This window comes from Chiloscyllium punctatum, chromosome 1 (genome assembly GCF_047496795.1).
Source record: "Chiloscyllium punctatum isolate Juve2018m chromosome 1, sChiPun1.3, whole genome shotgun sequence".
In the NCBI taxonomy this organism is placed as follows: Eukaryota; Metazoa; Chordata; class Chondrichthyes; order Orectolobiformes; family Hemiscylliidae; genus Chiloscyllium; species Chiloscyllium punctatum.
Window position 1 is genome coordinate 71,010,001 of NC_092739.1, and position 27,862 is coordinate 71,037,862.

Consider the following 27,862-nt stretch of genomic DNA (forward strand, 5'->3'; position numbering starts at 1 on the left):
TTAGTTGCTCTGATTGTGTGCCACTGTGATGCCATATTTTCGCGTCACCTCTAACGTGAGGAAAAACACATCAATGAGTGAATAAAATGGCACCTCTTCACTCAGTGGGTGGAATGGATTTAGTGAGAGTGATTAGCAGGAAGATGCATCAAATTACATAAAAGTGAGGATAAGAGTCGCCATATTAATGGAAAATGAGATGTGAGAAAGTGCAAGGAAAGAATAAGGTGGTTGCACTGACAAAGTAAGTGTAACGAACAAGTGATGTGAAAACTACCTTGACAAATTAGAGAGAGAGGTGAAGTATTACACCTATAGGAGGATATTGCTGAATGTGCACTGCCCTCTAATTACCTGGCATGCTCAGATCATTAAAAGGCTTTTCTGCATTGAATGAAGAGCATCACACAATGAATACACAGACTGTGACCACTTTGATTCCATTAAATCCATGCTTTCTCTTTATTTGCATGCAACTCACAGCTTCTCCAACTTCCGTCTTTGAACAAGCTTTTTTAAATACAGGCATTAAGATCACATCATGTGAGGTCCCATTACCCCCAATGATGAAGCAGCATCACAGCTAGAAGTAAAATGATAAAGATCTGTTGTATTGAAATGTGGATGCTTCAGGTTTTTCCCAATTCGTGTCAAATTACCACCACTTCCAATGCACATCAGAGCTGTTATTGGGCCAATACTATCATATTGTTTTTACTCACTCATGGGATGTGAATGCCACTGGCTGGGCCAGCATTTACTACCTGTCCCTAGCTTCCCTTGAGGCGGTGGTGAGCTACCTTTTTAAAATAGCCAATAGTGCCCCCACCACCTCATCTTCACATCTGGGCTTTTGCAAATATGGATATCCCTGTCACAAACATTTAAATAACTGAGACCAATGATAGAACATAGAAAAGTACAGCACAGAATAGGCCCTTCAGCCCATGATGTTGTGCCGAGGATTATTCCTAATCTAAAATGAAATAACATCGGCTACACACTCCTCAATTCTCTGCAGTCCAGCAGTCACTTAAATGTCCCTAATTCCACCACCACCGCTGGCAAAGCATTCCATGCATTTACAACTCTCTGCGTAAAGAACCTACCTCTGTCGTCTCCTCTATAATTTCCTTCTAATATCTTAAAACTATGACCCCTCATGCCAATCAATCCTGCCCAGGGGAAAGTCTCTGGCTATTGACTCTATCCATGCCTCACATTATCATGTATACCTCGATCAGGTCACCTCTCTTCCTCCTTCTCTCTAGAGAGAAAAGTCCAAGCTTAGTCAACCTTTCATCGTAAGGCAAGCCCTCCAGTCCAGGCAGCATCCTGTTAAACCTTCTTTGCACCCTCTCCAAAGCCTCTGTATCTTTCCTATAATAGGGCGACCAGACTAGACACTATAGTCCAAGTGTGGTCTCATCAAGGTCTTGTGAAGCTGCAGCAAAACCTCACGGCTCTTAAGTTTGATCCTCCTGTTAATTAAAGCCAAAACACCATATGCTTTCTTAACAACCAATGATGTATTTGTTTTCCATGGTTTGGACTCGTGGACCAGGTTATGTATTAAAATACTTTACCCAAGTAGTCTTGCCAGTGAGGTGGACAAAGCGACACAGAATTTGTTTGCGATTCAACTTGATTTTATTGGTAAAATATTTCTTATTAAAAACATCATGTGAGCATTTCCAAAGTTTGCTGGCTCTGTCCATCTGGATATTACTCGCAAAGATCCATGTAATTGAGCTAGGCCATTGGAATTGCCTTCCTCTCCAATGAAGAGCTGGTTCTTCTCCCTGAAGTTGGATGTTCCAGGTCTGGGCCAATCTTCTCCTTGGGTTGTCGCATAGTCTTCCACCACAACTCTTGCTGCAAATCTTCATTGAGTGGTTGGCTTTCAAATGTCTGTTTTTGTCCCCCTCATCCCAGAATTTCCAGAATGTTCTGTGGCCTTTGGCCAATGGGTTCATGAGAGGGTGTCCAGGTATCCAATGGGATTGTGAAATCATCCCTCATTATTGCCTTACTGGGAGGTGTAAGGTGCATGTCCTCAGGCACTGCTGGATGTCAAGGTGTCAGAAGGTCTGATTGATGTTTCTCGAACACACACAACCCTCAGGCTCATTGTATCTGGTGCCCCCTGAACATTTGTAACCTCTTTCCCCTACTTTCCACTGTTCCTTCTAGCTGATAGCTGCTGACTGGTATTAGTTTAGTTTGTCCAATCTTCTGTCAGACCCGATTATTCCAGCTGTAGGTCAATTTAGAATGTTAGTTTTGGGCCCATGATCTCTTGACCACATATTCTAACACAGGCACAATTGGACCCTCAGAATTGAGAGTCACACATGGTGCCTGACCTACAAATTAAAGCTGATGGTGATTAAGTTACTGGCAGGAAGAGGCCAACTCAAGGTCTTCCCCTTGGGCCAGGAAGAACAGAACTTTTTCACCTGATCCCATCTGCTGGGCGTGATTTGGGACACATCTGAACTGTTTGACAATCTGAAGCCCTGGGCTTCTTTTGATCTAAGAAACTTGCTGGTCACAGTTTTAAACCTAACAGTTTGTCACTTTAAGCTGCTGTGTACTCTGTAGCAGTACTGGTTTTCCAATGTTCCTTGCTCAGAAAACTCCCCACAGTGAGTATTAACAGCTCTGAATGTAATGGTAACCCTGAAATATGACAGGTTCAAAGCTGGATCACACCACTGGGCCTGAGTTAAACCACAACGCATTTCTGACATGAACATCAACATGAAGGAAGATCTAGGACATTGCGTTTTAATGAAGGGTTCTCTCACTCTGAATCAATTTTATGTGCTTCATTAGTCTGAGAAGGAGGTCTTTTGGGAACTCTGAAAATTGTTTGAAAGTATAGTCTGTGATGCTTTACATCAACCCGAAATGCCTGCAGAGAATAGAGTCAGACCAAAAAAGCTGCAATTGCAATTACAAGAGTGATATTTAGGTTATTCAAGGGTAATTTGGAGGCATTGATCAAACTGAGGACATCCTGAAATATACCTAAACCAACAGTTATAAATGCTTTATAATGAGCTATGTTACATAATAGTTCACAATATCCTTGAGTATATGTAGGACATATATGTGTACTAATACTTAACTTCCCTTGTTTGAATTATATCTCAAAAAGATATCTGCACTGCAAATTGCTGTAAATGCAAGCTGACATGCTGCAAAAAGAGGGAATGGAGTATCTGGAAACTTGGTAAACAAACCAACAAAACAAGATTTCCATCATCGAGACAAAAGATTAAGAAAGCAACCGAAATCAAAAAGGTAAATTCAAGAGCAATCAGGCACAGATTTTTTAAAAATTCATTCATGGGATGCAGGTGTTCTTGACTGGTCAGCATTTGTTGTCTGTCCTTGGTTGGCTTGCAAGGCCATTTCAAAGGGAAATTAAGAGGTAACCATATTTTTGAGACTCTAGAGTTGCCTGGAAGAATGGCAGATTTCCTTCCATCGCTAAAGGGCATGAGTGAACCATAAGACCATAAGATATAGGAGCTGAATGAGGCCATTCAACTCACTGAGTGGGCTTGCCAATCAATTGTGGCTGATGTGTTTGACAAACCCATTTTCCCTGTAATTCTGGATCTCCTTACTCATTAAGCAATTATCTATCTCTGTCCTAAATATATTCCACGGCAGCCTTTTGTGGGTTTCACAGATTAAACACCCTCTGGCTGAAGAAATTCCTCCTCATCTCAGTTCTAAAGGATCATCCTTTTACTCTGAGGCTTTGCCCTAAGATCCCAGTCTCTCCTACTAGTGGAAACACCTTCTCCACATCCACTCTATCCAGGCCTCTCAGTATTCTTTAAGCTTCAATCAGATCCCCCTCGTTCTTCTAAACTCCATTGAGCCCTTCATTTCTGGGATCATTCATGTCAACCTCCTCTGGACCTCCCCCAAGGCCTTCTTTAGGTGCAGGATCCAAAACTGCTCACAATGTTTCAAATGTAGTCTGAACAGAGCTTTATACAGCCTCAGCAATACCTGCTCTTGTGTTCTCACCCACTTGAAATGAATGCTAACATTGCATTTGTCTTCATAACCACCAACTAAACCTACATGCTGACTTTAAGAAAATCCTGAAAATTAGAACGCTAAGTCCCTTTTTGCTTCAGATTTCTGAAACCTTTCCTCATTTTGGAAATAATTTACACTTCTACTCTTGTAACAAAGTACATACCTTACACTTCACACATTGTATTCCATCTGCCACTTTGCCCACCCTCCTGGTCTGATCACATCCTTCTGCGGCCTCCCTGCCTCCTCTGCTAACCTCTCCTCATCACTACCTGTCGCTCCACCTATCTTAGTGCCATCTGCAAACTTAGCGACAATGTCCTCAGCTCCTTTATCCAGAAGACTAATGTAAAACATGAATAGTTGTGGTCCCAACATGGACCCTTACAGAACTCCACTAATGACCTGCTGCTATATTGAAAAAAATCCCTTTACACCACTCTGCTTTCTTGCAGTCAGCCAATCCTCTATCCATGCCAGTACCTTGTTTCTAATACTATAGGCTCCTAGCTTATTTATCAGTCTTCTGTGTGGCACCATGTCAAAGGCCTTCTGGAAATCCAAATAAATCATGGACTCTAGCTCTGCTTTTTAAAATTTGCTCATTACCTCCTGCTGGTGTCTTCCACCGTGAAGATTGATGCAAAGTATCTATTCAGTTCATCTGCCATTTCTTTGTTCCCATTACTACTACTCCAGCCTCATTTCCCAGTAGTCCAGAGCCCAATCTTGTGTCTGCCCTTTTAGATATCTAAATATTTCTTGAAATCTTTTATATTACTAGCTAGCCTACTCTCACATTCCATCTTCTCACTCCCCCTTACTGCTTTTTAGTTGTCCTCTGCTGATTTTTAAATACTTTCCAATCCTCTGGCTTCCCACTAATCTTTACAACATTATATACTTTTGCTTTTGCTTCTTTACTGTCCCTGATCTCCCTTGGTTGCTTTGTCTTCCCTTAGATGAATTTCTGCTGCGCATCCTGAATTAGTCCTAGAAATTCCTGCCAGTCAACTCCACCATTATCCCTGCTTGGCTTCCATTCCAACAAACTCTGGCCAGCTCCTCCCTCATGTCTTTGTTGGCACCTTTACTCAATTGTAATACAGTTACATCTGATTCCAGCTTCTCTCTCTCACACTGCAGGATGAATTCTATCATATTATGGTCACTGCTCCCCAAGCTCCTTAACCAACGTCTGTCATATTACACATCACCGAATCCAGAATTGCCTATTCCCAAGTGGAGTCGACTACAAGCTGTTCCAAATAAAATTTCTTCAACATTCTATGAATTCCTTTTCTTGAGATCTGCTAGCATCCTAATTTTCCAAGTCCACCTGCACATTGAAGTCCCCCATGATAATCAGCTTTCCTACACGCCTTTTCTATCTCCTGATTTATTTTCTTCCCCACACCCTAACCACTGATAGAAGGCCTATACATGACTACCATTGAGATATTTTTTCCTTTGTGGTTCCTCAATACTTACCATCAGACTAGCCTTTCTCTCCAGGTGTCTTTTTCCAGGGAATTCAAATTCACCATAGGCCATATGGGGATTTACGCTCAGAGTCTGGGACTTTATGTTAGTAGCTTTCTCCACCACACCCTCTCCCATTCAGAGAAGGAAATAACGCTTGGATTAATGACGGAAAAAAGAAGATAGAAGACAAACAGAGAAGCATTTTAAAAGTGCTTAATTTAACTAATCTATTAAAATAGTTGCCAGAATGGAAGAAGATAAGGATTAGATTCCACAGTGTCTCTAGTCCCCTTTCTGGCTGATGAGAAGTACTGTGGAAATGTGTGTCTCATTGACACAAAAGTGCTTTTGTTGTTAAGATTCACTCCTAACTCCTGCAGTGAGTTGACTTGGTAATTATTGAAGAAATACAGCAATTTAGAGTCATAAAATCATAGAGATGTACAGTACGGAAACAGACCCTTTGGTCCAACTTGTCCATGCCAACTAAATATCCTAACCTAATCTAGTCCCACTTGGAAGCACTTGGCCCATATCCCTCTAAACCCTTCCTATCCATGTACCCATTCAGATGCCTTTTTAAATGTCACAGTTGTACCAGCCTCCACTGCTTTCACATTCCATAAACACACCATCCACTATGTGAAAAAGTTGCCCTTTAGGCCCTTTTACATTTTTTCCCCTCTCACCCTAAACCTATGCTCTCTATTTCTGGACTCCCACACCCCAGGGAAAAGGTCTTGTCTATTTACCCTAACCATGCTCCTCATGATTTTATAAACCTCTATAATGTCTTCCCTCAGCCTCTGACACTCCAGGGAAAGCAGCACTAGCCCATTCCATTTCTCCCTGTAGCTTCTTGAAATTCATGGGCAGGTTAAGAAGGCATGCCGCCATTTTTTGTCAGGCTAACAGCCAGATGGTGCAAATCATCAAGCAATTTCTGGAAATTTCCAGCTCCTGGGATATCTCTTTTATATTCGCAAGTTGTTGGATACTTTGCACTAATAATGAAAAGCACCATTAATCTCATGGATTTTTTTTCCATCAGGTTCTGACCCATAGCCTCACTAATCAGAAGGACATTTACTTTGATGTCACTGCAGAATGGATCTATTCCCAGGATAGAGATAAGGAATAATGGGCAATTATAAAGGAGGTTCATGACACCAGCAGTGAAACAATTCAGGGAATCTCAATGGCTCATGATCTTCATTCATTATACATTTTCTGGTTAATTAGTTCATTCTATTTTCATTATTTTCTCAGAATGATATGATTGGTGTTATCATGCAGCCAATGTAATGTTCCTTTGGCTTTATTCTCAAATCATTTATGCACTTCAGTGCTTTTCCTTTTTACATATCTAGTGATTACTGTGAACTAAGAAGCAGTAGATTGCAATATTTTGCACTAGCAGCTTGCAATGTCTGAAAATAGCTAACACAGTGAGAGTCAAAATTCCATTTGACCGACAGAGTCTTTTGGATTTAGTCAGTTGAGGCAAACGTCTGAAGGAATAATTTACCAGAAGACAAATGCACGTAACATTTCACATATATATTACAATGTGTCCTCTACCCAGTTATGAGGCAAAATGTAGTTGCCTATGATGTATATGTCAAAAATGTCTGTATCTAATCAGAGAGACCGAAGGTTATTATTGTCATTATCTTTCCTTGCTTTCAGCTGTGAGTATTTTTGAAAAGCTCTTTTGACTTTGATCTCGTCACATAAGATAATTACTGACATTCTATTCTGCATTCATTAATGAATTGCTAGATTGTAAAAAAAAACTAAAATGGCAGATTAAACTGTCACCAGGATTAAAGTGACAAAGAAGATGGTGGCAGAATTTAAGCCAACTGGAGATTGCAACAACTTCTGCTTGGTCTTTGATATAGCCTTGGGTTCAGACATGTCAGACACCACTGCCTAAGTACTTCCTTTCTTTGGAAGTTTCTTTCAGCACTTTTTTTTTGTTTCAAATATAGAATTGATTCATTAAAAAAAACTTTGTATATACGTATAGTCACAAATGCGGTGTAGATCTGCGCAGTAGCCTATCAAGCTAACAAGCAAACATTGGAGTTTAACTCTTTCCAAACAAACCAAAGGCATCTCTTAAATAAACAAGACAATATTTACAAGCATTTGAGGCACTAGGAGAGTCTGATAACTGAATAGACTTCCTTCCAACTTCAACAGAAATACCTCAGATGATGGTTTGTATTGCAGTGAAATAATAAAGCTGAGCCATCCAAAACATTCCCAGCAGCATCCTTACTTTCCCACCCTTCCTGGGATACCATGCTGTGTGACTGCCTTATGGCATTTGAGTTCTGGTTTTCAAAAAATGTCTTATGCCTGCACAATATGACCATGGATTTATAAAGAATGGACATTCTAGTTTTTTGAAAGAAAAGGTACAGAATGAAAGGAGCTACTTAAAATGTAAATGCGTCTTCCCAGGTACAGATGACAGCCCCTCTTGATTTTAATTGGAGATACAAAGTAACTCTGCCTGTCACACTTGCCTGTCTCATGAAATGGAATGACAAGTAAAGACATTCAGAGGTTATTCACAACTTGAATACTAATGGGATATCAAAAATTCTCCATTGTGTGTCAAACTGCTTAGTTGTCATCCCATTGTATTGATGTTGAAAACAATCAATAAAATGTCACATGGCAAGTGATAAGATATACTTTATTAATCCACTAAGGCAGCCCTGGGGTCAGTCTGGGTTGCAATCAGAGGGAAACTACCTCACAAGCAAAAAAGGAAAAGCCTGCCAAAGCCAGTGCAATGGAACTAATTTGTTTTACTTGCAAGGTCATATGTTTCACTACAGGGACTCAACCAACTTTGACTGGAAAAGCCAGAAGCCTGCTGTTGGATGGAATGAACCTTTGTGCATTCATCACCAGAAACCTCTGACCTTCATTTCTGCCTTCAGGGAACTGAAAGAGAATTTTCAGGCCTACAATGAATCAAACGATCATCTTGAAGGACTAAAGTAATAATGATTTCTCAAACTCTTCTGAACACATTGGTGTCGGTTACATTTTATGTTTGATATCACCTTTTTGTGTCTGTGTGTTTATTGTGTGAGTGAGTGTTATTGCATTTTATGTTTTAGCTGTTGAGAAAGATAAATATTTATTTTCTTGATTGATCTTGAAAGTAACAGCACATGAGAGGAAAAAATACTTTTCTAAAATACATCTTGTTGTGGTCATTTGAGAGGTGAGAAAAGGGGGTTAATTATTCCGTGTCCATAGAAACTGCTCTTCACAGACTGACAGAGCTTTAAAGATATATAGCACTAAGGTGCAAAGTTCTTTCTGAATATGTAGATTTACTAATAAACTTAGTAATCATTGCCTTTCACACAATGATGACCTGTTAACTGATCATGGCTCCTCAGCCTGAAATTGGGGTTTTATTTGGAAGTTAATCTCTTTGGATAATCTTTTACAATAGCTTTTGCTCAAAGCATATCTCCAAAATTGTGGAATTTTTTCAAAACCTTTGTGAAGATTAGTGTCATATCCCACTGTATTGTGTCAATAATACTTTGGAAACACACCAGCAAAAATAACTAAGCACAGCAGTCTAGAAATATGAAACATTTGTAAGTGTATTCAGTGACTTGGTCCACAGTATCCTGGTAATTCCAGGCGTTCATCACCCTCTGAGTGAAGAAATATTTTCTCATGTAAATCCAAGTTCTCTGAGTGAATAAATTTCTCCCTATTCCTTTGGGAACAACCTTCCTGCATCTAGTTTGTTTAATTGTGTTAGAATTTCATAGGATTCTGTGACATCCCCCTTAATTCTTCTCAATTCCAGCATAAACAGTCCTAACTGACTCAATCTCTCCTCCTGTCAGTTTTACTATCCCGGGAATCAGTCTGGTAAACCTTCATTACACTCCCTCAACTTCAAGATCATCCTTCCACAGATAATGAGACCAAAACTGCACACACTATTCCAGGTGTGGCCTTACCAATATCCTGCAACAATTGTAGTAAGACATCCTTGTTTCTTTATTTGCATGCTCTCGCTTTGAAGGCAAACATACAATTTACCTTCTTCACTGTTCACTGCATCTGCATGCTTACTTTCAGTGACTATTGTATGTGGACACCCAGGTCTCATTGAACATTTCCCTCTCTCAATTTCCACCCATTCAAATAATAATCTTCCTTCTCATCTTTGCTACTGAAGTGGATAACCTCAACTGTTTCCACTTTGGTAGCATCTGCCCACTCACTCAGCCTGAACAAATCACACTGTAATATCACTGCTTCATCCTCACACTCGCCTTTACACCCAGCTTTACATCATCTGCAGATTGTGAGATATTACGCTTAGTTACCTCATCTAAGTCATGAACATATGTTGTGAATAGCTGGAGTCCTAATATTGATCCCTTTGATACCCCACTCATCACTGCCTGCCATTCAGAAAAAGGCTTGTTTATTCCTATTCTTGTTTCCTATTGCTTGCTAATCATTTCAATACACTGCTTCGAACCTCACTTTAACTTTACATAATAATTTCTTATGTGAGACATTGGTGAAAGTGTTATGAAAGTCTGAATAAACTACTTCCACTGGCTCCTCTTGATCAACTCTGTTAGTTACATGCTTAAAGAATTCCAGCAAATTTGTTAAGCATGATGTCCCTTTTATAAATCCATGCTGACTGTGTCTGATTCTATCACTGTTTTCTAAGTGTTCTGTTAAAAGAAAATCCCTGATAAAGGACTCTTGCATCTCCCCCACTGTCAACATCAGACTCACTGGTCTATAATTCCAATGCATCCACCATTTCTAAGGCCCTTTCCTTAAGTAATCTTCAATGTAGATTATTGGACCCAAGGGATTTATCAGTCTTCAATCCCATCAATTTCTCCAATATTATTTCTCCACGAATACAGATTCAGTTCCTCCCTCTCACTAAACCCTGAGTTCCCCATCATATCTGGTTCATTGCTTGTGCTTTCCTTTGTGAAGACAGAAGCAAAGTATGAATTTAATTCATCAACCATTCTTTATTCCCCTGCTTCTGACTGTAAGGCACCGACATTAGTTTTCACCAATCTTTTTCTCTTTATGCTCCTATAGAAACGTTTTGTATGTCTACTGTTAACAGACACTGCAGGATTTCATCTGCCACAGCATTATTGCTAATTTGGTTTGCCCATTCTGTGTTGTGGGGGAGCTATCAGGTGGTCTGTCTGTCCTTGACTAATTGAAGTCTTCAGAAGCCACTGGATTATCATTGGAGAACTTCTTCTTACTGTCACTGGCATATTATCGCCGCTGGAGTTGTCCATACCATGTGGCAGTAGCCTTTGCTAGCCAGAGAGGTATTGATCCTATTTGGAAATACTGTGCACAGGATATCCAAGGGAGATCCACCTCTTCCCCACCTACACTCAACATCCTACCACCACCCGACAACAGTGCTCATCAGCAACACCAACCCCACTCTCTATCACTGGAGTCTGCTAGCCTAACACCAAGGAAACCCTGGGCTAATCAGGGTCTAATCATCTTCATTCATGACCTTGCCTACATCATAAGGTCAGAAGCAGGGGTGTTCACTGATGACTGCACAATTCTGTGACTCCCTAGACACCAAATCAGCAAAAGTCCAAATGCAACAAAATCTGAACAATATCTTGGCTTCCGTTGATAAATGGCAATGCATTCACATTGCACAATTTTGAGGCAATGGCCATCCTCATCAAGGGAGATCCAGACTATTGCCATCTGACATTCAATGGTATTATCAAACCTGAATCTCTTATCATTAACGTCCTAGGGACTTTTCATTGTTAGGATAAAATATCAAGATTAGTATTTTGGTTTAATTTCAAGAAACTTGCAGATATTTGGAAAACCAATTAAGAATTAGCTGAGCAACAGCTTTGGACATCAGAGAATTTAAAGAATCTGCAGCATCAGTTTCTGTCAGCAGAGACAGCTGTTCGGAGATGCATCTAAACATTGATCAGCCTGACAATAGGTCTAATTTCTTTTTAATTGAAATCTGAGTTCCTTGAAGATGCAAGAAATTTCTAAGGTATCTGCATATAAAATAAAAATGCTGAAGTCACAAAAATAAATCACGAAAATAAATGTGATGCAGAGAGTATGCTACTTTTCCCTTTCCAAAATAAAGGAAAGGAAGTTTGAGAGTCTCTTGATCTGATAAATGATCCTAAGTGCATAGCTCCAATGCATTCCTAACAAAACATACCTTTAAAACACTACAAAGGCAGTATTCTACGTTATGAAGACTTACCTGTGTCCAGATGTCAGCCAGTTCGACCATTTTATTTCTTCAAGTCAATGTGGAGGTACAGTGAAGCCCACATGACATCATCACTCTTTACGCAACAAAGTCCTTTCACCAGCTAGTTCAAAGTTTGTAAAAGAGAAGAGTCCGATCCCACGGTAATCAGGTATATATGTATGTTGAAATTATAAATGTAGTCGACAAACTAACATCAGGGGATTTCATTGAATTCCTGTGGACAGGAAATCTTAAACAGTTGGAAGAACCCCATTCTGCCAACTAGGAGAATTGTTTATATCAAGTACTAGAATGGTCCTGACAGCAGAGAGACCTGATAACACGGAGAATTGAGAGCGGGAAGGTTGAAGAGAGTCACAGTCAGAGAGATGTACAGTATGGAAACAGACCCTTCAGTCCAACTCATCCATACTGATAAGATATCCTAACGTAATCTAGTCCCATTTGCCAGCACTTGTCCTGTATCGCTCTAAACCTTCCTCTTCATATACCCATCCAGGTGCTTTTTAAATATTGTAATTGCTGGGGACGAACCTCAGTATTGGAACGTGATTGTGTAAGATGTGTTGTGAAACCCCAAGGCTAGGTAATAAGGATGTCTAGCAAAATCAGGAGATAAAGGGAAGACCATATCCATGAAGATGTCCATCATTTAAAGGATTTGTTTTGTAAGTCAGGGAGGATATGGCAAGCGTTGATGTCAATGTTGCATGTAATCATTATAATGCATAATGTGCAAATATCCTGTACTTTATTGGAAAAAGTAGAGTGTTTTAGAGTCCTTTTCCTGGCTGTAGAGAGTTCTGAATAAAGATTGATTTATGCTGCTAAACCCTCATTGTTCCTGATACACCATTAATGATTTGGATCTTGATGTGCAGGGACAAGTTCAAAATTTGTGGATGACTCAGAACATGAATTAATCTGAAACTGTGAGGAGGACAGAATAGAATTTCAAAAGGATAGTGACATTACTGGAAGAAGCAAATGTGTGGCAGCTAAAGTTCAATTTGGATACATTGAAAATGACAAAGGCAGTCTGTACAAACTAAAGGGTACCCTTTTAAAGGGTGTCCGGGAGCAAACAGAGCAGGTGTATGTGTGCATAAATCTTTAGGGGGTCAATAGAGGGAGAAAGCAGTGAATAAAGCATATGCAATTCTGTGCTTCATTAATAGGGACATTGAATACAAGAGCAAGGAGGTTATGCTGAATGTATCTAGGACACTGGTCAGATCTCCATAGAATATTGTGTACAGTTCATTGTAGTGTACTTTGAGAAAGATGGAGAGAATATAGAAGAGGTTTATGGTAATGGTTCCAGGCTTGAGAAATGTTAGTTTTGACAAGAGATTGTAGATGTTGAGACTGTTTTCCTGGGAGAGGAGAAAACTAAAGGGAGATGTGCTGATAGCCAGAAACAACTTGTAGCTTGAGGAAATGCTCCATCTTGCACACATACAAGTGAATAGGCTCTGCGAACAGAAGTGCACACATTTCCCACTGCTGTACTTTAAGCACCACCCTGGCTACCTGTCATCCTCTTCTGTCTTGTAGAATGAGCTCTTTTCTCCTGCATTGACACAAATAAGAAGTTTGACATAACTGTCTCACTCCTGCTATACTCACTTTCAAAGATCATCACTTAAAAGAAACAAAGAATTGCATTTATATGATGTTTTTCACAACCACTGGAGGTAAGGAAGTACTTCTGAACTGTGGACACAGTTGTAATGTGGGAAATGTGGGAGCTAATTTATGCCAATCACAGCCCAGCCCCACAACAGCAATGCGATAATGACCAGAGAATCTGTTTCTGTGTTGTTGATTGAGGCCAGGACACATGGGGATAACTTCCTGCTTTCCCTCAGACTGTTGGCATGGGATTTTTTACATCCATATAAAGAATCAGATGGGGCCTGATTAAACCTCTCAACTAGAAGGAGGTATTTCTCCCAGTGATGTACTTCCTAATATTGCACTAGACGATCAGCCATAAGGGCGGCACGGTGGCACAGTGGTTAGCACTGCTGCCTCACAGTGCCAGAGACCCGGGTTCAATTCCCGCCTCAGGCAACTCTCTATGTGGAGTTTGCACGTTCTCCCCGTGTCTGCGTGGGTTTCCTCCGGGTGCTCCGGTTTCCTCCCACACTCCAAAGATGTGCAGGTCAGGTGAATTGGCCATGCTAAATTGCCCGTAGTGTTAGGTAAGGGGTAGATGTAGGGGTATGGGTGGGTTGCGCTTCGGCGGGGCGGTGTGGACTTGTTGGGCCGAAGGGCCTGTTTCCACACTGTAAGTAATCTAATCTAATCTAACATTTGTGCTCAGCTCATGGAGTGGGACTTGATCCTGAAACATTACGATAGAGGAACCTTCATTATCCGAATGAGATGGGCAGGTAATATTTCGTTCAGATAATTGGGTTATTTGGATAACTGATTCAATGTCTCTCCTCTGGGACTCTGAAGTTTCCTTTTTCCTTGCTCTGCCTGCCTTGCTCTCTCTGTCTGTCTGTCTCAGGGTTTGTTTCTGAGCAGACACACACTTGTGTGTAAGGGACCTGCAGCATTACTGAAGCCTCCCACACCATCCACCACAACCCCATCAATTCAATCAGATTGATGCAGCGAGCACTTGCTAAGTCTGCTCTCTGTTCAGGAGGCTAGGCAGCAGCACACAGCGGGCGAATGCCTGACCCCATTCTGCCCCCGTCCCCTCTGTCAGTCTCTGCCCCTGACCCCATCCCTGACTGCCGCCAACCCCATCTAAACCTGCACATCATCCACTGCTCCCCCCCCAATCTGCGCACCTGCCTAATCCCCACTGCCCCCATCACCCCCCCCCCCCCCAACCCCAGACACCTCGGCTGCCCCACCCCCATTAATCCCCACTGCCCCACCCCCGTCCGACCCGGCTGTCCCACCCCCGTTAATCCCCACGGCTCCCATCCACACATCCGCCCCACCCCCCGTCCGACCCGGCTGCACCACCCCCATTAATCCTCACCACCCCCATCCACGCACCCGCCCCACCCCCGTCCAACCTGGCGGCCCGGCCCACCATACGCAGCCCCCTCCATGTGCACCCTCCGGGGTAGCCAGACTGGACACCAACAGCAAGATGGCTGCTGCCTTTGGGGTGTGAGTTTCAAAATAACAGACACACACTCACACAGGCACAGACACTCACACAGACACAGACACATAGTCACACACACTCACACAGACACAAACACTCACACACACATACACGCACACACAGTCACACACACACAGACACACAAACACATACATAGACACATACACAGACACACACACATAGACACACACAAACACACTCAGAGGCACACACACACAGGCACACACACACAGACACACACGAACACTCACACACAGGCACACACACAAACATACACCGAAGCACACACAGGCACACACATACACAGACGCACACAAACACACACACACATAGGCACACACTGACACACACACACAGACACAGACACACAGATACACACAAACACTCACACACACATGCACACACACACACGCACACATACAGAGGCATAGACACAGACACACACACACACACACAAACACACAGAGACACACAGAGGCATAGACACAGACACACACACACACACAAACACACAGAGACACACAGACATTCACACACACTCACACAGACACACACACAGATACACATAGACACACGCACACACAGACACGCACACACATAGACACACACAAACACTCACACACACACAGACACACACACACAGACACATAAATAGGCACAGACACAGGCAGAGACACACATAGACCCACACAGGCGTGCACACACACACAGGCGCACACACTCACACAGACACACAAATACACAAACACACACAGGCACACTCTCACACAGACACACACACACAGACTTTTTACTGCAACCTTTTGACAAGTTCCACCTTTGTCCTCTCCGGGACAAGACAATGTTGGAGAGATTATCTGGGGAAGAGGGGTTCAGGGTACACCCCTGTGTAGAACTCCAGGAAAAGTGTGAGGAGAGACACAGGGCGGGTGATCAATCATTTGGAGACGGTGCCTGGGCTCCCATCGATGTCCAGGACTGTTCTTGGCAGCATTTCAGTCAGCCGGGTTCATTTTAAATCATTGTAAACACCTCTTTGATGTAATGCTTTGATTGGGACCTTGAGATCTTCTTCGGACATTCCGAAATTTGGTAATTGATATTCGGATAATCGAGGTTCCTCTGTATTCAGAGGTGAGAAGCAGCTGTTGACATGTATTCTGCCGCTGGTAGGAGCTACTGCATGTATTTGTTCATGCTTGGTACTTCATCAAGATGAATGATGGACCATGGTGTTCTGGTGTCACACTAATTTCTCTCTTGCTGTGGATGGGCCATCAATATCACTCTCGATGACTCGGTTACGCTATCTGTACAAACAAACCTCTCACCTTATCGTCATGCGTGCCAGTCAGCTTGGAAGCTCAAACTGCAGCAACATTTGTACTACAGCTCCTTCAGCCATCTCCAGCGGGGCTTTGCAAGAAGTCAACTGGCTTCCTCTCTCCTCTTGTTCAAAGTCAGAACTCATGCAACACCAGATTATAATCCAACAGGTTTGTTTAAAATTACAAGCTTTTCGAGTGCTGCTCCTTCATCAGGTGCTCCGAAACCTTGTGATTTTAAATAAACCTGTCGCACTATAGCTTGGTGTTGTGTGACTTCTGACTTTGCCCATCCCAGTAGAACACTGGCACCTCCACATCATAGCTACCTACTGTTCAACGGAATCTCTCTTGTGTGCGCTGCCTGCAACAAGAAGTGATTGAAGTGTGCAGACATTCTTCCTTGCTCTCCAACCTTCACCACACTCATTGCCCTTTACAGTATGCAGCGAGTGTAAAGATTCCCCTTTAAAAATGGTGACCTCAGGCTGCCTGAGGAGACGAGCTCCCAGCCATATTCTATTGGTCAGCCCTCCAGTCTGTAGCCTTAATAATTATTACTTATTACTGTGAATGTCCTACTGCACATGTCTGCTGCCTTATGAGCCAGAAATAACCTTAAGAATTCAGCACAATCCGGTCCACAGTTTCTAACAAAACATGTGCATTCCACTACTTTACCTTGCAATTGTACCTTCTCTTAAGTTTCTATCATGAGGATTTTATTATTCCAGTTGAAATATGATGACAGAAGATAACAAGGCACATCAAATTGTGTAGTTCCTTTTCATCTGCCTTCTTCATCTACACAGCTGTAATATTAAACAGCACTCTGCATAATTTTGACTGAAACACCAACTCTTTCTATGTCTCTCTCTCTCTCACACACACACACACATACACACTTGCACCTCAGTGTCTGCTCAGAACCAAAGTTTTCTCCCTCAGTCTGGTTTTAGTAGCCCATGTTTTGCCATCTGCAGAATATGCATGCCATGGAATTCATGCCAATGGCACTGGCACTGAGAAAGCACCAAATTCAAATAATGGCATCCAGAAAATTTCCAACCAGCTCTAGCGCAGCCTATGCAGTGAGGCCTGACTGACAGGTCACTCGAGTGGGTGTGCTGTGTGTGCAACAGAAACAGGCAGCGTGGGTGGATAAGGACATCAAAACAACCTCTAAGGCTGATTTGGCACATAATCTGTCAAAATAGACTACACAGCTTGAGTTAACATCCTTTCACTGTCACTCACAACCTCACATGTATTCATCTTCATGAGGAACACAACCCGTCCATCGATATTATTTAATATGGCAACCAACTAATGTCCAGGTGAGGTGTTTTTGTCTTAGCTCGAGCCGTGATGAGTTTGTGAAAGTGCTGTCTTGTAGCATTGGAGGAATTTTGATAAGCTTTTTATTTACAAATGAGTTATGCTGGACTCAGATCAGAGGAGAGTTCTGCACTGACACGTGAACACCTGCTTGAGTAGTGGGTGTTATAGCTATTGTATCTCTTGTGCTGCAGCAGGATTGAAAATGAGGCACAGAGAGTAGAGAAGGAAAGCTATGAGCAAAGAGAGGACAACGGTCTGCCTACTCTATCAATCACATCAGTCTGTCCAAGATAGACATTAATTGTGGGCTATGTGCTTTAAAGAAGAGAGCACTATAAGCAACAGAATGGTGCTGGAAATCTAATGAGGTGCGATAGTAACATAATTGTTATCCAAGATAGTAATCAAACATTTACAGTCATTCTTTATGGTTAGTTGCGATTGATTACAAATTCTCAGAATCTAAGCAGCTCAACTGAGCATAGAGGCACCCAGTACCTTACAGTTGTATGATGACAGCCCTGAGAAACAGAGAAGAGAGGCCTGACGCTGGATAATCCTGAGAAACAGACACAATAGACCTGAGTCCAGGTAATCCTGAGAAACAGACAAGATGACCTAAGGCTGGGTAATCCTGAGAAACAGACACGATTGACCTGAGCTTGGGTAATCCTGACAAACAGACTGGATAGATCTAAGGCTGGATAATCCTGAGAAACAGACACGACACACCTGAGGCTGGGTAATCCTGACAAACATACTCGATAGACATGAGGGTGGATAGCTCTGAGAAACAGACACGATAGTCCAGCGGCTGGATAATTCTGTGAAAAAGACACAACAGAACTGAGATACAGACACAAGAGAACGGAGACTGGATAATCCTGAGAAACAGTCACGATAGACCTGATGCTGAATAATTCTGAGAAACGCAACCGATAGACCTAAGTTTGAATATTCTACAGAAACAGACAGGATTGACCGGAGCCTGTGTAATTTTGAGAAACAGGCATGATAGACCTGAGGCTGGATAATCCAGAAACAGAGATGATAAACTGAGGTTGCATAATCCTGAGAAAGAGACATGATCGACTTGAAGCTGGGCAATATTGAGAAATAGAGATGATACACCTGAGGCTGGGTAATCCTGACAAACAGACGTGATAGACTTGAAGCTGAGTTATCCTGCTAAAGAGACACAATAGACCTGAGGTTGGATAATCCTGAGAAACAGACACGATAAAACCTAGCCTGGAAAATACTGAGAAATGGACACAATAGACCTGAGCCTGGGTAACCCTGAGAAACAGACAGAATAGATGTGAGGCTGGATAATCCTGAGAAACAGACTCAATTGAATTGAGGCTGAATAATCCTGAGAAACATACTCGATAGACATGAGGCTGGATAACCCTAAGAAACAGGCACGATAGTCCAGCGGTTGGATAATTCTGTGAAAAAGACACAATATAACTGAGGATGGATTACCATGAGATACAGACACAAGAGAGCGGAGGCTGGATAATCCTGAGAAATAGTCACGATAGACCTGATGCTGAATAATCCTGAGAGACAGAGACGATAAACCGAGGTTGTATAATCCTGAGAAAGAGACATGATCGACTTGAGGCTGGACAATATTGAGAAACAGAGACGATACACCTGAGGCTGGGTAATCCTGACAAACATACTTGATAGACATGAGGCGGGTTATCCTGAGAAACAGACAGGACAGCACTGAGGCTGGATAATTCTGAGAAGCACGATTGATAGACCTGAGTGTGTATAATCCTGTGAAGCAGACACGTTAGAAATGAAGCTGGATAATCATGAGAAACAGACATGATCGATCTGGGGCTGGATAATACTGAGAAAGAGACACGATAGACCTGAGGCTGGATAATCCTGAGAAAGAGACAGGATAGACGTGAGGCTGGATAATCTTGTGAATCAGTCACGATAGATTTGAGACTGGGTAACCCTGAGAAATGGACACAACTGACCTAAGGCTGAATATATCTGAGAAACAGACACGATAGACTTGAGGCAGGATAATAATGAGAAACAGAACAATAGAACTGAGGCTGGATAATCCTGAGAAACAGAAATGATAGACCTGAGGCTGGGTAATCCTGAGAAACAGACACTTTAGAGTTGAGGCTGGGTAATCCTGAGAAACACAAATGACAGACCAGAGTTTGTATAATCCAGAAAAATAGACAGGATAGACGTGAGGCTGGAGAATCCTGAGAAACAGACAAGACTGACCAGAGGCTGGGTAATCCCTAGAAACAGACACAATAGACATGAGGCTAAGTGATCCTGACAAACAGAGACAATAGACCTGAGGCTGGATAATTCTGTGAAAAAGGCACAATAGAACTGGGGATGGATTACCATGAAATACAGACACAGAAGACCAGAGGTTGGATAATCCAGAAAAACAGACACAATAGACCTTAGGCTGGATAATCCTGAGAAACAGACATGATAGACCTGAGGCAGGATAATAATGAGAAACAGAACAATAGAACTGAGGCTGGATAATCCTGAGAAATAGACACGAAAGACCAGAGGCTGGATAATCCTGAGGAACAGACGGGCTAAAACTGAGGCTGGGCATTACTGAGAAACAGACACAATAGACCTGAGGCAAAATACTCCTGAGAAACAGACACGATAGACCTGAGGCTGGGTAATCCTCAGATACAGACACGATAGAACGGAGGCTGGGCAATACTGAGACACAAACACGATAGGCCTGAGCTTTGGTAATCCTGAGAAAAAGACACAATAGACCTGAGGCTGGATAATCTTGAGAAACAGACATGATAGACGTGAGCCTGTGTAATCCTGAGAAACATACACAAAAGTTATGAGGCTGGATATTTCGGTGAAACAGACATGATAGACCTGAGGCAGGATAATAATGAGAAACAGACACTATAGACCTGAGGTTGGATTATCCTGAGAAACAGACACGATAAAACTGAGGCTAATTAATCCTGAGAACCAGTCACAACAGACCTGAAGCTGGGTAATCCTGTGAAATAGACACGATACACTTGAGGTTAGATTAACCTGAGAAACAGGCAGGACCAGAACAGAGGGGGTATATATCTGAGAAACAGACACAATAAACTGGAGGCTGGATAATTCAGAGAATCATACACAATAGTCCAGAAGCTGCGTAATACTGAGAAACACAAACGATGGACCTGAGTTTGTATACTCCAGAATAATAGAGAGGATAGGCCTGAGGCTGGATAATCCTGGGAAACATACACGATAGACCTGAAGCTGGATAATCCTGTGAAACAGACACAATAGTCCTGAGGCTGGGTAATTGTGAGAAATAGACATGATTGATCTGCTTCTGGATCATCCTGAGAAACAGACAGGATAGCCCTGAGACTGGATAATCTTGTGAATCAGGCACAATAGACCGGAGGCTGGATAATCCTGAGAAACAGACACGATAGAACTGAGGCTGGACAATCCTGAGAAACAGACACGATAGAACGCAGGCTGGGTAATCCTCAGAAACAGACACGATAGATATGAGGCTGGATAATCCGTAGAAACAGACAAGTTAGAACGGAGGCTGGGCAGTACTGAGACACAAACACGATAGACCTGAGCCTGGGTAATTCTGAAAAACAGACATGATAGACCAGAGACTGGATCATCCTGAGAAACAAACATGATATACCTGAGGCTGGGCAATACTGAGAAACAGACCTCATAGACCTGAGGCTGGGTAATCCTGATAAGCAGACACAACGGATCAGAGGCTGGATATATCTGAGAAACAGACACAATAGGGCTGAGGCTGGATAATCCTGAGAAAATCACACGATAAACCTGAGGAGGGATAATTCAGAGAAACAGACACGATAGTCCAGAGCCTGAGTAATCCTGAGAAATAGACATGATAGACCTGAGGCTGCAGAATCCTGAGAAACAGACACAATAGACCGGAGGCTGGATAATCCTGAGAAACAGACATGATAGTCCAGAGACTGGGTAATACTGAAAAACAGACAAGATAGCCCTGAGGCTGGATAATCCTGAGAAATACGCATGATAGACCTGAGGCTGGATAATCCTGAGAAATAGACATGATAAACATTAGGCTGGATCATCCTGAGGAAACAAAATGATAGACCTCTGGCTGGGTAATCCTGAGAAACACACACAATAGACCTCTGGCTGGGTAATTCAGAGAATCAGACATGATAGACCAGAGGCTGGGTACATCTGAGAAACAGACGAGATAGCTCTGAGGCTGGATAATCCAGAGAAATACACACAATCGACCGGAGGTTGGATAATTCAGAGGAATAGACATGATAGCCCTGAGGCTGGATAATAGTGTGAAACAGACATGATAGACATTAGGCTGGATCATCCTGAGGAAACAAAACAATTGAAATGAGGCTGGGTAATCCTGAGAAACAGAGATAATAGACCTATGGCTGAATATTCCTTAGAAATGGACACGATCAACCTGAGGCTGGATAACCGTAAGGAACAGATGAGTTAGAACTGAGGCTGGGCAATACCGTGAAAGACACACAATAGACTGGAGGTTGGATAACCCTGAGGAACAGACACGGCAGACCTGAGGCTATATAATCCTGTGAACAGACACAACAGTACTGAGGCTGGGTAATCTTGAGAAACAGACATGATAGACCTGTGGCTGAATATTCCTTAGAAAGAGACATGATAGACCTGAGGCTGGAAAGTCCTGAGAAATGGACACGCTCGTCCTGAGACTCGGTAATACTAAGAATCAGATGCGATAGACCTCAGGCTGAATAATCATGAAAAACCAACATGATGGACTAGAGTCATAGAGTCATAGAGATGTGCAGCACAGAAACAGAACCTTCAGTCCAACCCGTCCATGCCAACCAGATATCCCAACCCAATCTAGTCCCACTGGCCAGCACCTGGCCTATATCCGTCCAAACTCTTCCTATTCATATACCCATCCAAAAGCGTCTTAAATGTTGCAATTGTACCAGCCTCCACCGCTTCCTCTGGCAGATCATTCCATACACGTACCACCCTCTCCGTGAAAAAGTTGCCCCTTGGGTCTCTTTTATATCTTTCCCCTCTCATCCTAAACCTATGTCCTCTAGTTCTGGACTCCCCTACCCCAGGGAAAAGACTTTGTCTATTTATCCTATCCATGCCCCTCATAATTTTGTAAACCTCTATAAGGTCACTCCTCAGCCACCCAAACTCCAGGGAAAACAGACCCAGCCTGTTTAGCCTCTCCCTATAGCTCAAATCCTCCAACCCTGGCAACATCCTTGTAAATCTTTTCTGAACCCTTTCAAGTTTCACAACATCTTTCTGATAGGAAGGAGACCAGAATTGCAAGCAATATTCCAACAATGGCCTAACCGATGTCCTGTACAGCCGCAACATGACCTCCCAACTCCTGTACTCAATACTCTGACCAATAAAGGAAAGCATACCAAACGCCTTCTTCACTATCCTATCTACCTGTGACTCCACTTTCAAGGAGCTATGAACCTGCACTCCAAGGTCTCTTTGTTCAGCAACACTCCCTGGGACCTTACCATTAAATATATAAGTCCTGCTAAGATTTGCTTTCCCAAAATGCAGCACCTCGCATTTATCTGAATTAAGCTCCATCTGCCACCTCTCAGCCCATTGGCCAATCTGGTCAAGATCCTGTTGCAATCTGAGGTAACCCTCTTCGCTATCCACTACAACTCCAATTTTGGTGTCATCTGTAAACTTACTAACTGTATCTCTTATGCTCGCATCCAAATCATTTATGTAAATGACAAAAAGTAGAGGACCCAGCACTGATCCTTGTGGCACTCCACTGGTCACAGGCCTCCGGTCTGAAAAACAACCCTCCACCACCACCCTCTGTCTTCTACCTTTGAGCCAGTTCTGTATCCAAATCCCTAGTTCTCCCTGTATTCCATGAGATCTAACCTTGCTAATCAGTCTCCCCTGGGCAACCTTGTCGAACGCCTTACTAAAGTCCATATAGGTCACATTTACTGCTCTGCCCTCCTTTGTTACTTCTTCAAAAAACTCAATCAAGTTTGTGAGACCTGATTTCCCATGCATAAAGCCATGTCTACTATCCTTAATCAGTCCTTGCCTTTCCAAAATACATGTACATCCTGTCCCTCAGGATTGCCTTCAACAACTTGCCCACCACAAAGGTCAGGCTCACTGGTCTATAGTTTCCTGGCTTGTCCTTGCCACCCTCTTAAACAGTGGCACCATGTTTGCCAACCTCCCGTCTTCCGGCACCTCACGTGTGACTATCGATAATACAAGTATCTCAGCAAAAGGCCCAGCAATCACTTCTCTAGCTTCCCTCAGAGTTCTCCGGTACACCTGATCAGGTCCTGGGGATTTATCTACCTCTATACATTTCAAGACATCCAGCACTTCCTCCTCTGTAATCTGGACATTTTGCAAGATGTCATCATCTATTTCCCTACAGTCTATATCTTCCATATCCTTTTCCACAGTAAATACTGATGCAAAATATTCATTTAGTATCTCCCCCATTTTCTGTGGCTCCACACAAAGGCCGCCTTGCTGATCTTTGAGGGGCCCTATTCTCTCCCTAGCTACCCTTTTTTTCTTAATATATTTGTAAAAACCTTTTGGATTATCCTTAATTCTATTTGTCAAAGCTATCTCATGTCCCCTTTTTGCCCTCCCAATTCCCTGCTTAAGTATACTCCTACTTTCTTTATACTCTTCTCAGGATTCACTTGATCTATCCTGTCTATTCCTTATATATGCTTCCTTCTTTTTCTTAACCAAACCCTTAATTTCTTTAGTCATCCAGCATTCCCTATACCTACCAGCCTTCCCTTTCACCCTGACAGGAATATACTTTCTCTGGATTCTTGTTATCTCATTTCTGAAGGCTTCCCATTTTCCAGCCATCCCTTTACCTGCGAACATCTGCCCCCAATCAGCTTTTGAAAGTTCTTGCCTAATATTATCAAAATTGGCCTTCCTCCAAATTAGAACTTCAACTTTTAGACCTGGTCCATCACTATTTTAAATCTAACAGAATTATGGCCGATGGCCCCAAAGTGCTCCCCCACTGACACCTCAGTCACCTGCCTTGCCTTATTTCCCAAGAGTAGGTCAAGTTTTGCACCTTCTCTAATAGGTACATCCACATGCTGAATCAGAAAATTGTCTTGTACTCACTTAAGAAATTCCTCTCCATCTAAACCTTTAACACTATGGCAGTCCCAGTCAATGTTTGGAAAGTTAAAATCCCCTACCATAACCACCCTATTATTCTTACAGAAAGCTGAGATCTCCTTACAAGTTTTTTTCTCAGTTTCCCTCTGACTATTAGGGGGTCTGTAATACTATCCCAATAAGGTGATCATCCCTTTCTTATTTCTCAGTTCCCCCAAATAACTTCCCTGGATGTATTTCCAGGAATATCCTCCCTCAGCACAGCTGTAATGCTATCCCTTATCAAAAATGTCACTTCCCCTCCTCTCTTGCCTCCCTTTCTATCCTTCCTGTAGCATTCGTATCCTGGAACATTAAGCTGCCAGTCCTGCCCATCCCTGAGCCACGTTTCTGTAATTGCTATGATATCCCAGTCCCATGTTCCGAACCATGCCCTGAGTTCATCTGCCTTCCCTGTTAGGTCACTTGCATTAAAATAAATGCAGTTTAATTTATTAGTCCTACCTTGTCCCTGCCTGCCCTGGCTATTTGACTCACTTCTGTTCTCAGAGGCTGGATATATCTGAGAAACAGATACAATAGCCCAAAGGTGGATAATTCAGAGAAATAGACACGATAGTCCTGAGGCTGGGTAATCCTGAGAAACAGCCACAATAGACCAGGGGCTGGATATGTCTGAGAAACACGATAGTACTGAGGCTGAAAAATCCTGAGAAACTGACAGGATAGACCTGAGTTTGTATACTCCAGAAAAAATAGACATGATAGACCTGAGGCTGGATAATCCTGTGAAAGAGACACAATAGACTTGAGGCTGGATAATCCTGAGAAATGGACACGATCTACCTGAGGCTGGATAATCCTGAGAAAATGACATGATAGACCTGAGGCTGAATAATCCTGTGAAAGAGACACGACAGACCAGAGGCTGGATATATCTGAGAAACAGACACGATAGACCAGAGGCTGGATATATCTGAGAAACAGACACGATAGACCAGAGGCTGGATATATCTGAGAAACAGACATGATAGACCAGAGGTTGGATATATCTGAGAAACAGACACAATAGTTACTGAGGCTGGGTAATCCTGAGAACCAGTCACGACAGACCTGAGGCTGAATATTCCTGAGAAAGAGACACAATCGACCTCAAGCTGGGTAATCCAGAGAAACAGACATGATAGACCAGAGGCTGGATATATCTGAGAAATAGACATGAAAGAATTGAGGCTGGATAATCCTGAGAACCAGTTGCAATAGACCTCAGGCTGGATTATCCTGAGAAACAGACACGAGACAACGGAGTGCGGGTTATCCGGAGAAACAGACATAATACACCTGTGGCTGAATATTCCTGAGTAACAGGCTCAATAGACCTAAGGCTGGATATATCTGTGAAACAGAACTCAATAGACCGGAGGCTGGAAAATCCTGAGAAACAGACGAGTAAGAACTGAGGCTGGAAAATCCTGAGAAACAGACACGATAGACCCTCAGGCTGAGTAACTCTGAAAAATGGACATGATGAACCAGAGGTTGGATAATCCTGAGAAAGAGACACGATAGACCAGAGGTTGGATAATCCTGAGAAAGAGACACGATAGACCTGAAGCTGGGTAATCCTGAGAAATGGACATGATAGACTTGGGGCTGGATAATCCTGAAAAACAGACACAGTACACCTGAGGCCCCCCAACAAACCATCCTCCCATCCTGGCACCCTCCCCTGCCACACACAGGAATTGCAAAACCCGCACCCACACCTCCTCCCTCACAACCATCCAAGGCCCCAAAGGAGCCTTCCACATCCATCAAAGTTTCACCTGCACATCCACCAATATCGTTTATTGTATCTGTTGCTCCTGATGCGGTCTCCTCTACATTGGGGAGACTGGACACCTCCTCGCAGAGCGCTTCAGGGAACATCTCTGGGACACCCGCACCAATCAACCACACCGCCCTGTGGCCCAACATTTCAAGCCCCCTCCCACTCTGCCGAGGACATGCGAGTCCTGGGCCTCCTCCACCGTCGCTCCCTCACCACCCGACACCTGGAAAAGATCGCCTCATCCTCCACCTCGGAACACTTCAACCCCATGGCATCAATGTGGACTTCGCCAGTTTCCTCATTTGCCCTCCCCCCACTTTACCTGTACTGAAACAGACTCACTACCACAGCCACATTTTCTTCCTCAGTGCTTGCCTCCGTAACCAACTCATCCCACATGGACTCCGGACTACTTTTAAACCAGCATAGTTCGGAACCAAACAGGACAAACAGTAAAGACTACAGATTCAAAACCACCAGAAACAATTCTCCTACCGGACCCTCCGCTTCACGCTTGCAGCAATGCGCCGGCACCTAACCTCTCTACAGTCAGCCCTGCCTCAGCTGAGGGCCAAACTCTCTCAGAACTGCAAAGAACCCACTCTGTACTATAATCTAAGAATAATTTATAGTCTCAACAAACAGTATTTCAACACCATCTCAAGCATCGAAAACTGTAAGTACAACAAACTTTTACACACCCACCTCCATAACCATCACTCCTCAAACATTTCAGAAGATTTTCCCCAGCCTCTGGAACTGCACGGACACCATTTGCCATGCGGCTTTACAGCTGCCATCCTCACGGTGATCAATGATATCACTTCCACACCCATCATGGCCGCTCCCACAGCCACTTCCGCCCCTCACAATTCTTCATGCACCACATGTGACATCACTTCCACCCCGGACATCATCACTGATGTCACACATTCAGCGACTTCCGCCCCCCTCCCCCCCCCCCCCCCCACTGCTGTGTTCGCGACCACTTCCATCCCCACCAATTCACTCACCTGCATTCTGCTGACATGCCCCCCACAGATCCCACTGTCACCATCCCCGCCGCCCCCATAACCCTGAGGGGAACACCACATCAGCTCATGACTCCA